General features: G+C 42.2%; 1 non-coding gene across 1 annotated transcript; it reads right to left on the minus strand.

Annotated features, from left to right (window-relative positions):
• Window positions 1-9,605: 9,605 nt before the first annotated feature.
• trnat-agu (transfer RNA threonine (anticodon AGU)) lies at window positions 9,606-9,679 on the minus strand. The gene has a single exon. It is a non-coding gene; the product is annotated as a tRNA-Thr (tRNA).
• Window positions 9,680-14,644: the final 4,965 nt, after the last annotated feature.

A 14,644-nucleotide genomic window follows, 5' to 3' on the forward strand; every position in this document is an offset into this window, starting at 1 on the left:
GCCTCAAGATATGTGGTTTCCAGTTTACATTGAGTCCAATGAAGTACTTTCAGGGCCGTTAAGGTGTCTGCTTGGGGTGGGATATACACGACTGTGATTATAATGAAGAGAATTCTCTTGGTAGATAATGCGGTCGGCATTTGATTGTAAGGAATTCTAGGTCAGGTGAACAAAAGTACTTGAGTTCCTGTATGTTGTTATGATCACACCACGACTCGTTAATCATAAGGCATACACCCCCGCCCTTCTTCTTACCAGAGAGATGTTTGTTTCTGTCGGTGCGATGCGTGAAGAAATCGAGTGGCTGTACCGACTCTGATAACGTATCCCGAGTGAGCCATGTTTCCGTGAAACAGAGAATGTTACAATCTCTGATGTCTCTCTGGAAGGCAACCCTTGCTCAAATTTCGTCTACCTTGTTGTCAAGAGACTGGACATTGGCGAGTAGTATACTCGGGAGCGGTGAGCGATGTGCCCGTCTAAGGAGCCTGACCAGAAGACTGCTCCATTTGCCCCTTCTGCGGTGCTGTTGTTTTGGGTCGCCTACTGGGATCCGATCTGTTGTCCTGGATGGTGGTCCAAACAAAGGATGTGATGTGACTGGGGTGGAGATCTGTGGGGGCTCATAAATTAAGGTTGTGGTGATAGAGTGGTATCATTCCTAGAGACTATGTATATTGTTACAGGAGATAGCTCATAGGAGCAGCTAACAGTGCACATTATAGGACAGCTAACTGTGCACAATATAGGGACCATTATGAAATTAAATTGAATGTTACACATACCCAGATCATGGTGAACGTAGCAGAGATAGTGTTGGCATTTCAGATACTATTGTCAATTTTCAAGAAACCTTTGACTCAGACTTTTGTTAGGATGGATATTATTCCAACGTCATTAATCTCTTTCCCAATTTCAAACAGCCAGTGATCACTTGACAGATTCCATGCAGTAGTTACTCACGGCTGTCGCTGTAGGGACAGTAATTAAAAGAGGCTATGGTAACAGCATAGAATTGGACTACGGCGCAAATGAGGGAATTTGAGGTATGCCTCATGGGCAGTGTCAGTGGTAGCAGGGGTTAATTTAGTGGCATTGTTGGGATATCATTTTATGATGACTCGAAACTGGGAGACCGATGGGAGTATAGGGGGCTGTTATTCACATGTCACAAATTAGTAATCTGGCCATAATGGGAGAGTCTATGTTGTCCTGTTGTCAGGAAATGACCCATGCATTGCAGTGTGTATATTCCCAGGTGGAAGCGGCACATGAGGAGCAGAAGATAACCGAGTACACAGGCTAAATTCTGGAGATTGAGTGTACGTCAAGATACACCAGACTGGGGTTGTTGGTACAGCATTGGTCTGGTCCACACATGGTACTCCTTACAGCACCTGGAGCGGTAAAGATTGTCATGTCGCTCCTCGGTGGGTTCACAGTTCTCACATGAAGTGCATAATGGGTGAGCTTGAAGACGCCATGACAGAGGAAGCGGAGCTAAAGAGAGAGAGAAAGACTAGATTCCCACAGTATACATGCAGATGGGTTGGGTCTGGGAGCTACTTTAACCGCCATAGTAGGGTTGGGTTAGCTGCTTTTTTGGTTAATGCATCATATGAAAGGACAGATGTTGGGGTAATTGTGCTCTAAACATTTCGGAGGCATTGACGTGAAAGTCTATACAATGCTGAGTTACCTCAAGAGGATGTAGCATTGATTAGGGATACGCACTTGCCTATCAGGTGACGTGCCAATCAGGTGTCAAAGAAGGAGATTGGGAGCAAAGTGATAATGACATGGCTTGGGAACACCACTTGGATCCTGTGGTCTGACGGGGAAGACTGGGCGAAAGCATGAGGCTTTTTAGGCCTTTCATTTTTGCCAAACTCAGCAGAAAAGTATCCTGAAGGCATAGTCAGGTGAATAGAGAGTGGGAATTGACATGTTATCAAACTTTGGGTTTTCATGCATATATAGTTATGCATACCTTACCACATTGTTAATAGTGTGTAACGGCTGTCGGGAGAGAGAGTAAACCAAGGTGCAGCGGAGTTAGTGTTCATCATGAATATTTAATTACGTAAGAACACGATACAAAAAACAAGAAAAACCGACAGCCAAACAGTACTGACAGCTAACACACTGAACAGAAACAATTACCCACAAAACCCAAAGGAAAAACATGCTCCTTATGTGTGACTCCCAATCAGCAACAATGAGCTTCAGCTGTGCCTGATTGGGAGCCACACATGGCCCAAAACAAAGAAATACAAAAAACATAGAAAAAGGAACATAGAACACCCACCCAATGTAACACCCTGGCCTAACCAAAATAAAGAACAAAAACCCCTCTCTATGGCCAGGGCGTTACATAGTGTTATGTTTTCAAATCAAATCAATGTTTATTTGTCACGTTCGCCGAATACAACAGGTATTCGCCGAATACAACCTTACAGTGAAATGCTTACTTACAGGCTCTAACCAATAGTGCAAAAAAGGTATTAGGTGAACGATAAGTTACAAATAACGCGAAACAAAACACATAATACCACAATTGGTTGGGTGCCCGTAAAACTGCTGCCATTTCTTCTGGCACCATTGCTCATTGCTTTTCAAGTCTTGTGCTATCACTCTCTTAGGAACCAGAAGGAGAAAGTTGAAATGGAAGAAGTCAACAGCTCCAGTGGACACGCTATTATCTGTGTTCTATGAGAAATGGACATAAGATTGTGTATGGTGTGATCATAGAACAGAGGCCATGTGTCTGAGTTTGTAAACCTCACTGTGAATGTTAATTATGTTTATTTTGTATTCATTTTTTATTATCATTGTTTGTCCATTTATAAGTAATTTCCAAGTTTATGTAATGTTGAACAGTATGGTATCAGTTGTTCTAAAAGGGGGGACTGATAGGTTTATTATTTCTGAACTTTAAATGTTATTAATCAATTAGTTGTAATAGAGACCTGAGCGGTGCAATAGCCGAGGGGCTACACCAGAGGTTAATGGTTATCTGCAGGAAGAAGGTACACTACCGTTCAAAAGTTTGGGGTCACTTTGAAATGTCCTTGTTTTTGAAAGAAAAGCTCATTTTTTGTCCATTAAAATAACATCAAAATCGATCAGAAACATAGTGTAGACATTGTTAATGTTGTAAATGACTATTGTAGCTGGAAACAGCAGACTTTTTAATGGAAAACCTACATAGGCGCACAGAGGCCCATTATCAGCAACCATCAGTCCTGTGTTCCAATGGCATGTTGTTTTAGCTAATCCAAGTTTATAATTTTAAAAGGCTAATTGATCATTAGAAAACCCTTTTGCAATTATGTTAGCACAGCAATAAAACTGGCCTTCTTTAGATTAGTTGAGTATCACGCTCAAAATGGCCAGAAACAAAGAACTTTCTTCTGAAACTCATCAGTCTATTCTTGTTCTGAGAAATGAAGGCTATTCCATGCGAGAAATTGCCAAGAAACTGAAGATCTCGTACAACGCTGTGTACTACTCCCTTCACAGAACAGCGCAAACTGGCTCTAACCAGAATAGAAAGAGGAGTGGGAGGCCCCAGGGGCACAACTGAGCAAGAGGACAAGTACATTAGAGTGTCTAGTTTGAGAAACAGATGCCTCACAGGTCCTCAACTGGCAGCTTCATTAAATAGTACCCGCAAAACACCAGTCTCAACATCAACAGTGAAGAGGCAACTGGGATGCTGGCCTTCAAGGCAGAGTTGCAAAGAAAAAGCCATATCCCAGAGAGCCCAATAAAAATAAAAGATTAATAAGAGCAAAAGAACACAGACACTGGACAGAGGAAGATTGGGAAAAAGTGTTATGGACAGACGAATCTAAGTTTGAGGTGTTTGGATCACAAAGCAGAACATTCGTGAGATGCAAAACAAATGAAAAGATGCTGGAGGCATCTTTTCATTTGGGTTGGAGCTAGTCTGATGGGTTGGAGCTAGTCTGATGATGTAAGAATAGGCTGTGTGTGTGTGAAGAGCAAATAAGACTTAGAACCACATTGATACTGTGAAACATGAAAGCTTCCACAAAATGTTTTTATTTACAGAGTAAAAGGGATCTTGAAGAAGGAAGGCTACCACTCCATTTTGCAACGCCATGTGGACGGCGCTTAATTACCTCCTACAACAGGACAATGACCCAAAGCACAGCTCCAAACTATCTAAGAACTATTTAGGGAAGAAGCAGTCAGCTGGTATTCTGTCTATAATGGAGTGGCCAGCACAGTCACCGGATCTCAACCCTTTTGAGCTGTTGTGGGAGCAGCTTGACCGTATGGTACGTAAGAAGTGCACATCAAGCCAACCCAGTTTGTGGGAGGTGCTTCAGGAAGCATGGAACGAAATCTCTTCAGATTACCTCAACAAATTGACAACTAGAATGCCAAAGGTCTGCAAGGCTGTAATTGCTGCAAATGGAGGATTCTTTGGCAAAAGCGAAGTTAGAAGGACACAATTATTTCAATTAAAAATCATTTTTCATAACCTTGTCAACGTCTTGACTATATTTCCAATTCATGTTGCAACTCATTTCATATATGTCTTCATTGAAACCAAAGAAATGTCTAAGTGACCCCAAACTTGTGAACGGTAGTGTATGTGGTGGGTGCAATAAGCTTGGAATGTACTGAGTGTAGGGAAAGTGATCATTTGTGGCAGGCAATGATAAGGGGAGCGAGCCATGGATTAGTGATGAAGGGAGTTAAGGACAGGTCAGGTCACGTTACGGGAGAAGAAAAGTTTATTACCCGTATCACTTAGTTTCCTGCCTAGCAATAAATACAATGTTTAGAGAGAAGGAGACTCCACCCAAAGTGGGGTACATATACCACAACTATTGTAAACATGTATTTGTCTAATGCAGCTGTATTTATCCTCTGGGCAGAATTAACTTGGTTTGAGCTTTCATAGTGTCCGGTGAGTTTTTACTCTGAGAATTAGAACCTAACAGTTTGAACGTGCAGACTGGAACAGCGGGAACATTTCCCTAGTCAGCATCATTATTAGTCCAATGTCCCTTAAAGTATTGCTCTGTGCTACCCAGTGGGACGAGGTAGCACAGAGCAATTCTGAACCCCTTCCCCTTTCTCCTCCTGCCTTCCCCATGGGCTAGGCCGGTCTTCTGTACCTTGAACCTCACGCGCCCACCGCTGTTACGGTGGATACAGCTGGAGAACTGCAAGGCAATCCCATTGTGCGCCACTCGGGTGCCATGACCAATATGACCAATTGTCCTGCTAATAACAGGGTTAATAATATGTCTGTGAGAATATCCAGCAGGCTTTTATATAATTAATAATATTAATCACTTAAAAGTATATAATAAACATTTTGGACATGATTTTGTTTTCAAATAACATAAAATGTGCGCGAAAAAGGCCATTCTTGAAAATGGGGTGAGACATTCTTACTAATTTATAAATAAAGCCAGTTTGTTATTTAGAATGATTTATTTATTTTCTTAGAGGGAGCAAAACAAAGTATTCTAATGGGTCTTCCAGTCAAGGGTATTGAACCAGCATTTGTAGCAGCACAGCTATTCAGCATCTTAGACTGCTGCGCCACTCAGGCGCTGTACACTTTGACCGATCAGGAGTGGCATACAGTACTACAGTAAGAGAAAAATAATCCTAAGAAAATAAAAGAATAAAAACCTTAGTGTAGCAACAGTTTTAGTAAGTAATACTGAAGTCGTGCACAATTATCAATTTCTATTTAGGTTTATGTCGCCCATTCATTGTCAGTTAGGGACACATTAGCGCCTTGGGACCCAAAAGCATAATCAGTGCTCTAACTCCCCCTTGCGCTGGTCTGGAGCAATGAAGTAGTGATGCAGGGTAACGTACTAAACCACAAATTACCTCTAAGTGCCGCAGCATAATCACAAAACATTTAGTGGAGCAACCACTGTATGAGAGGTGGGTCGCGAGATATGAGTAAACATATATGATCATACACTATTTATTCTTAATTTGGGTCTTTCGAGGACAGTAAATGTATCACTTGGGTGTAGAGCTGAAAAATCTGAAGAACATGTAAAATAGCAGATGAGCTAGTTAATTGAACTCATTAACCTTCCATGAACTGGGGGATTTTGTCAGATGGCAGAGTTTTTGTGTTTCTTAACTTACACAGTAAGTTTTAAGTTGTTCAAAATACAGCCATTTTGCCATGACTTTATCAAGTTCAGTGCCATGACTCAAACCTGGGTTCCTGCAGCTACAAAGAAGAGTACCAACCACTATACCATCACTGCGAGCTACCAAACCTTGCTTGTAGATGGTATTCATGTTGGCACAGTGATGTGTACAAGCTGGCTAAACATTGGCGTTGTTAGCCAGTTCAGCTTTACTCAGTTGGTACGTTTCAATTCATTCAAAAAGGGCCCTTTTTCCATGACATTGGAATATCTCAATTGCATGCTCCTCACGTCTTCTCTTCACTTGCCATGCCTACTTCTCAAAACCCCTTGGATGAGAAAAATAGAGGACTCTCCCCTCTGACGGTTACAATGAAGCAATGGTAAAGGCACTGCTGAGATTCAATCTCAGGATTTGCCTGTTTCCTAGACAAGTGATTTAACCAAAAAAGCCACAGCACAAGCAGATGTAAATCCTTGTCAGTGCCATGACCAGGATTTGAAGACAACTAACCACTATACAGTCACAGCAATCAACCAGAGCTTGCTTGGGGAGTCTATTCATGTTGGCACAGTGATGTGTACAAGAAGGCTACACGCTGGAATGGTTAGCCAGTTCAGCTTTACTCAGTTGGTACGTTTCAATCCATTCAAAAATTGCAATTTTTACGTGACATTGTATAATCTCAATTGCATGCTTCTCATGTCTTCTCCCCACTGGCCTCGCTTACTTCTCAAAACCAATTGGATCAGAAAAAGAGGTCCCTCTCATCATACTTTCTCCACCAATGATTACATTGAAGTACTTGGAAAGGCACAGCTGGGATTTGAACTCAGGATTTCCTGTTTGCAAGACAGGGACTTTATCCAAATACGCCACAGCACCCACATATGTAATCACACACTATTTCTTATTAATTTGGGTCTTTTGAGGACAGTAACTGTATAAATTGAGTGTCATACTGAAAATTCTTAAGAATCTCTGAAACAGCAGATGAACCAGTTAATGTAACTCACTAATGTACCATGAGCTGGGGGATTTTGTCAAATGCCTGAGTTTTTGTGTTTCTCAGCATACACAGTAAGTTTTAAGAAGTTCAAAATACAATCCTATTGCCATGTCAGCGCTGTGAACATGATATGAGCGTTGGTTTCTGCCAGCACATTCAAACCTGGGTTTCCACAGCATCAAGGCAGAGTACTAACCACAATATGGTCACAGCGAGCTACCAGAGCTTCCTTGTGGAGGATGCTCATGTTGGCACAGTGATGTGTACAAGCTGGCTAAACGCTGGAGTTGTTAGCCAGTTCAGCTTTAATCAGTTGGTATGTTTTAATTCATTCAAAAAGGGCAATTTTTCCGTGACATTGGAATATCTACATTTTCTCTCCTCACGTCTTCACCCCACATGCCTCGCCTACTTCTCAAAACCAATTGGATCAGAAAAACAGAGGTCCCTCCCATCATACATTCTCCACCAATGATTACATTGAAGTACTTGGAAAGGCACTGCTGAGACAAACTCAAGATCTACCTGTTTACTAGACCGGCGCTTTTAACCAACTAAGGCACAGCACCCACAGATGTACTCACACTCTATTTCTTCTTAATTTGGGTCTTTCGGGGACAGTAAATGTATCACTTGGGTGTCGATCTGAAAAAACCGAAGAAGGTGTGAAATAGCAGATGTAACTCATTAACCTACCATGAGCTGGAGGATTTTGTCAAATTTTAGAGCATTTGTGTTTCTTAGTATACACAGTAAGTTTTAAGAAGTTCAACATTTCAGTGCCATGAACAGGATTCGAACCTGGGTTTCCACAGCAACAAGGCAAAGTACTAACAACTATATGAGCACAGCGAGATGCCAGGGCTTGCTTGTAGAGGATACACATGTTGGCACAGTGATGTGTACAAGCTGGCTAAACACTGGTGTTGAAAGCCAGTTCAGCTTAACTCATTTGGTATGTCTCAATTCATTCAAAAATTGCAATTTTTCTGTGACATTGGAATATCTCATTTGCATGTATTGTGAATTTTTCTGTACATATGTGGCAATTATTTATTTCAGAAGGAGCCAGCTAGTACACTCTATAATGACCCAGAGCACATAGACACCATTTGACATGAACCTGTCTGGGGGTTTGACATGACTGGTTATTCCTGTAACTGTGTTATGGCCAACTATGTACTGTTGCTATGGTTACACCTCTTGGGTCTTTTCCAGAACAGGGGTGTCCCTTTCAGAGGAGTTAGCAGGATGACATGTATGGTTATCCTGTAGAGTGCCAAGGTCTGTTACTATGGTCCTACATACATGAACCTATTTCTGTGGCTCTATAGGTTCCATGTCCTAATATGAAGGCAATCTGATAATGGTGGCTAAATGCCAGAGTGAATGAGCCATTAAGAGGAGTTACTGTGAGTGTGACGTAAGGTGGAATAATGAATAAAACATGTGTGCCAAGACTGAAAGGCAGTTGTATTCATGATCCAGCTCGGCTTTTGTTTTGAAGTAATAAAATGTCTATTTGAACTCACATGCTCCGGTATTTGTGAAATATGATTGTGTCGTGGAAATATTCGGTCATACTTCTCACGTCTTTTCCCTATTTGCCTCACCTACTTCTCAAAACCATTAGGATCAGAAAAACAGAGGTCCCTCCCATCATACATTCTCCACCAATGGTTACATTGAAGTACTTGGAAAGGCCCTTTTTAAAGTTGAACTCAAGATCTCCTGTTGACTGGACAGGCACTTTAACCAACTAAGCCACAGCACCCACAGATGTAATCATACACTATTTCTTCCTAATTTTGATCTTTCGAGGACAGTAAATGTATCATTTGGGGGTCGAGCTGAAAAATCTGAAGAATGTGTGAAATAGCAGATGAACCAGTTAATGTAACTCATTAACCTACCATGAGCTGGGGGATTTTGTCAAATAGTAGAGTTTTTGTGTTTCTTAGCATACACAGTAAGAGGTTTAAATTTCCAGTTCCGTGCACAGGATTCAAACCTGGGTTTCTGCAGCAACAAGGCTGAGTACTAACCACTATATGATCACAACAAGATACCAGAACTTGCTTGTGGAGGATACTCCTGTTGGCACAGTGATGTGTACAAGCTGGCTAAACGCTGGAGTTGTTGGCCAGTTCAGCTTTACTCAGTTGGTACGTTTCAATTCATTCAAAAAGTGGATTTTTTTTGGTGACATTGGCATATCTTATCTTGGCCAGGTTGCAGTTGTAAATGAGAACTTGTTCTCAACTAGCTTACCTGGTTAAATATAGGTGAATAAAAAAAAAAATCTCAACAATATGCTCCTCACATCTTCTCCCCACTTGCCTCACCTACTTCTCAAAACCAATTGGATGAGAAAAGTAAAGGTCCCTCAAACCATTCTCCACCAGTTGTTACATTGCAGTACTTGGAAAGGCACTGCTGAGATTTGAACTCAGAATCTCCTGTTTACTAGACAGGTGCTTTAACCAACTAAGCCACAGCACCCACAGATGTAATCATACACTATTTCTTCCTAATTTTGGTCTTTCGAGGACAGTAAATGTATCATTTGGGGGTCGAGCTGAAAAATCTGAAGAATGTGTGAAATAGCAGATGAACCAGTTAATGTAACTCATTAACCTACCATGAGCTGGGGGACTTTGTCAAATGGTAGAGCTTTTGTGTTTCTTAATATAGACAGTATGTTAAGTAGGTAAACATTTCAGTGCCGTGAACAGGATTCAAACCTTGGTTTCCACAGCATTAAGGAAGAGTACTAACCACTACATGATCACAGCGAGATAGCAAAGATTCCTTGAAGTGGATACTCATGTTGGCAAAGTAATGTGTACAAGCTGGCTAAACACTGGAGTTGTTGGCCAGTTCAGCTTTACTCAGTTGCTATGTTTCAAGTCATTCAAAAAGGGCAATTTTTCGGTGAAATTGGCATATATCTATTTTATGCTCCTCGCGTCTTCTCACCACTTGCCTCGCCTACTTCTCAAAACCTATTGGATGAGAAAAATAGAGGTCGATCCCACCATAAATTCTCCACCAATGATTACATTGGAGTACTTGGAAAGGTACTGCTGAGATTCAAAATCAGGATCTTCTATTCACGAGACAGGCACTTTAACCAACTAAGCCACAGGACCCACAAATGGGCTTGACATTTTGAACACTGAGATATTAAATAAATGAGAGAGAAGAAGCATAGAATCAAAGGAGAAGTTAATGGTTCTCTGAAGAAAGACAGATGGCTTCGGAATGTGTTGGGGGGATGAGAGGAGAGCAAAGTGTGAAGCAGGGGAGACAGATGGACATCTGTTGATTAGATGAAGGAGGGGTTAAGGTCAGGAAGTGAGGAAAGATTCTCTTAAGGGAGTAATAAAGGTTTGTTATCCTGTTACCCTCTATTAGCTTCCTGTAGAGCCATAAAATGTAAGGATTGGAGAGAAAGAGTTGTGTCTTAACTACGGTTGGGAATGTGTTGTTCCGACCAGATGCTAGTAAAATTAGTAACTGTACTCAGGGTGCGAAAGCGGGAGTACGTGATTATGTGGATGGGATGGATGATGCGTTGCATACTAACCTGACAATGGGGGATAGATATGATCAAAATGCAGGAATATGTACGTCAGCTTTGATGACAGGTTTGAAACCTGTTATCAAAACGGCTATTGCCGGGGTGGTGGATCAGCATTCTCACTGGGATGAAATAGTACAAGCAGCGTTGAGAGTAGAATCTAATTCCATTTACTCCGCAGCAGTACGAGTGGTTAATGCTGCCACAGTGAAAGTCACAAACAGTGGTTACAATGGCCCAGATAAGACAAAGGGACAGGGAGGGAAACGGAATGGAAGAAAATCAACAGAGGCCTGTTTTAGGTGTGGTGTTGAGGGTCATTGGAAAAGGGATTGTAGGGTGGTACTGGAACCTGCTACTTTAGGAGGAAATGCCGCTGTTAAAGCATTTGCATCTTTGTCAAAAGAGCAGCAGCAAACCCTCTTAAAAGCAGCGGGACAGGAACATTTTGCATAGCAGTGCATGGCCTCCGTTCGATCAATAGTGGTTCATAGAGATGGCAGTTTTTATGTGAAAGGAGAAGGTCACGTCTCACAACTTTCTAATAGATACAGGCGCTCAAATATCACTAATTCCATACGATGAAAAATTGGCTAAATTTGCGACAGGGAAAAGTATCACGTTCAGCAGGGTAACAGGGGCACAATCTAAGGCGGTACAACTACCTATATCATGAAACCTAGGACCAGTGACAATACCAGGATAATTTTACATGGCTACAGGAATAGAACCGATTTTGTGGTTGGATAATCTTTGCGATATGCCGGGGGAATAGATTCTGAAAGGTAACAAATTAAAATAAGCAGTAAGAACGGTGAAAGCAGAGCAATTGTTGTTTCAGGACCTTCCATTATGGGCAAAAGACACATTAGATTGTGGGCTAATCAAAGGGTGCAAGCCTGTTGTGGTTGAGGGAGAACCGCCGCCACCAATGAAGCAATACCCTATTAAACCAGAGGCTGAGAAAAATCGGTGACGGAGGACCTTCCAATATTACTTGAACGTGGCATTGTGATTCGCGGACCAGCTAGACGCAACAGCACTTTATACCCGGTAAAGAAGGACTTAAAATGGCGTATTACTGTGGATTTTCGTGTCATAAACAAACATGCAGTGAAAATCACACCAGTGGTAGCAGATTTAGAGACCTATTGCCATCTATTCCATCAGACTCAGGATGGTACAGTGTGTTAGATATGAAAAACGGATTTTGGTCTGTGCCGGTGGCTGAGGAGTCACAACACTGGTTCGGGTTCTGTTGCCAGGGGGAGCAATTTACGTGGGCTAGAGTACCGATGGGATTTACAAATAGTCCCACTTAGTATCATTCTGCATTGAAACAATTGTTAAAAGGGTGTACATTTGAAGATTCTAGGCGAAATACCAAGGGAATGGATTCTAAAGGTAACACATTTAAATTATATGACCGAACACTCATTGCAAATGCAGAAGGCTTTAGGGTTTGTCTAAATCATTAGACATTTTATGTGGTTTTATTTTTAAATACATTTATGTTTGATGTCGTCTTATTCTGGAATGGGATTCTAGAATGGACGAAAGGGTGGAGGGGTCACGCGGAAGTAGCATTGGGGAACTAAATCTAAAATTAACTTTACATTTTTTATATGGTATGATGGTTAAGGAGAATCATGGGGAAAAAGAGACCAGTGAATCGTTAGACTCGGTGGAGAGATACTATCGCCGTGTTGTGGGATTTATTGGAAGGGGTCAGTTAAAATGGGTATGCAGGAGGATGAAATGTTTTGAAGAGGTATTTAAATAGTTTCCGAAGGACAGAGAAACAAAGGGAGAGGAAACATTTTAATGGTAACGAAAGCCCTGAATATTAAAAATTGCTAATGAAAACCTTCATTAGGAATTAAATAGAAAGGGGGTTTCATTATAAAATTCATGAGAAACACCATTCTCTATCCAAATTGTACCATTACTTTAGGAGATTATTATTATTTCTGTAGGGAGTTATAAAGAGTTATAATTCTAAATGGTTTATTTTTGATTCAACATGGTTTTTTTTAGTTTGAAAGGGGTAAATTACCAGTTCCCTGAGGTCCTGGTCTTTGGGGTACTTATACAGTGGTACTGTGTTCAGGCTGCATATAGAAAGGGAAATATATTTTTATAAGGGATGACAGTAACTTCAAATGGACTGTGATATATACTGCTCAAAAAAATAAAGGGAACACTTAAACAACACAATGTAACTCCAAGTCAATCACACTTCTGTGAAATCAAACTGTCCACTTAGGAAGCAACACTGATTGACAATACATTTCACATGCTGTTGTGCAAATGGAATAGACAACAGGTGGAAATTATAGGCAATAAGCAAGACACCCCCAATAAAGGAGTGGTTCTGCAGGTGGTGACCATAGACCACTTCTCAGTTCCTATGCTTCCTGGCTGATGTTTTGGTCACTTTTGAATGCTGGCAGTGCTTTCACTCTAGTGGTAGCATGAGACGGAGTCTACAACCCACACAAGTGGCTGAGGTAGTGCAGCTCATCCAGGATGGCACATCAATGCGAGCTGTGGCAAGAAGGTTTGCTGTGTCTGTCAGCGTAGTGTCCAGAGCACTGAGGTGCTACCAGGGGACAGGCCAGTACATCAGGAGACGTGGAGGAGGCCTTGGAGGGCAACAACCCAGCAGCGGGACCGCTACCTCCGCCTTTGTGCAAGGAGGAGCAGGAGGAGCACTGCCAGAGCCCTGCAAAATGACCTCCAGCAGGCCACAAATGTGCATGTGTCTGCTCAAACGGCCAGAAACAGACTCCATGAGGGTGGTATGAGGGCCCGACGTCCACAGGTGGGGGTTGTGCTTACAGCCCAACACCGTGCAGGACGTTTGGCATTTGCCAGAGAACACCAAAATTGGCAAATTCGCCACTGGCGCCCTGTGCTCTTCACAGATGAAAGCAGGTTCACACTGAGCACGTGGCAGATGTGACAGAGTCGGAGACGCCGTGGAGGACGTTCTGCTGCCTGCAACATCCTCCAGCATGACCGGTTTGGCGGTGGGTCAGTCATGGTGTGGGGTGGCATTTCTTTGGGGGGCCGCACAGCCCTCCATGTGCTCGCCAGAGGTAGCCTGACTGCCATTAGGTACCGAGATGAGATCCTCAGACCCCTTGTGAGACCATATGCTGGTGCGGTTGGTCCTGGGTTCCTCCTAATGCAAGACAATGCTAGACCTCATGTGGCTGGAATGTGTCAGCAGTTCCTGCAAGAGGAAGGCATTGATGCTATGGACTGGCCCGCCCGTTCCCCAGACCTGAATCCAATTGAGCACATCTGGGACATCATGTCTCGCTCCATCCACCAACGCCACGTTGCACCACAGACTGTCCAGGAGTTGGCGGATGCTTTAGTCCAGGTCTGGGAGGAGATCCCTCAGGAGACCATCCACCACCTCATCAGGAGCATGCCCAGGCATTGTAGGGAGGTCATACAGGCACGTGGAGGCCACACACACTACTGAGCCTCATTTTGACTTGTTTTAAGGACATTACATCAAAGTTGGATCAGCCTGTAGTGTGGTTTTCCACTTTAATTTTGAGTGCGACTCCAAATCCAGACCTCCATGGGTTGATAAATTGGATTTCCATTGATTATTTTTGTGTGATTTTGTTGTCAGCACATTCAACTATGTAAAGAAAAAAGTATTTAATAAGATTATTTATTTCATTCAGATCTAGGATGTGTTGTTTAAGTGTTCCCTTTATTTTTTTGAGCAGTGTATGTATTGCCATCTTCATGATCTGGTAACTCTTCCTAGAGGTCGCCAGTAGAATAAGGGAGTATGGACTCATTTAGAAAATGTTTTTAGCAGTAGCATTATGTTATGTTTTTTTGACATTTGTCTTAGA

Source organism: Salmo salar, chromosome 13 (genome assembly GCF_965601325.2).
Source record: "Salmo salar chromosome 13, fSalSal1, whole genome shotgun sequence".
In the NCBI taxonomy this organism is placed as follows: domain Eukaryota; kingdom Metazoa; phylum Chordata; class Actinopteri; order Salmoniformes; family Salmonidae; genus Salmo; species Salmo salar.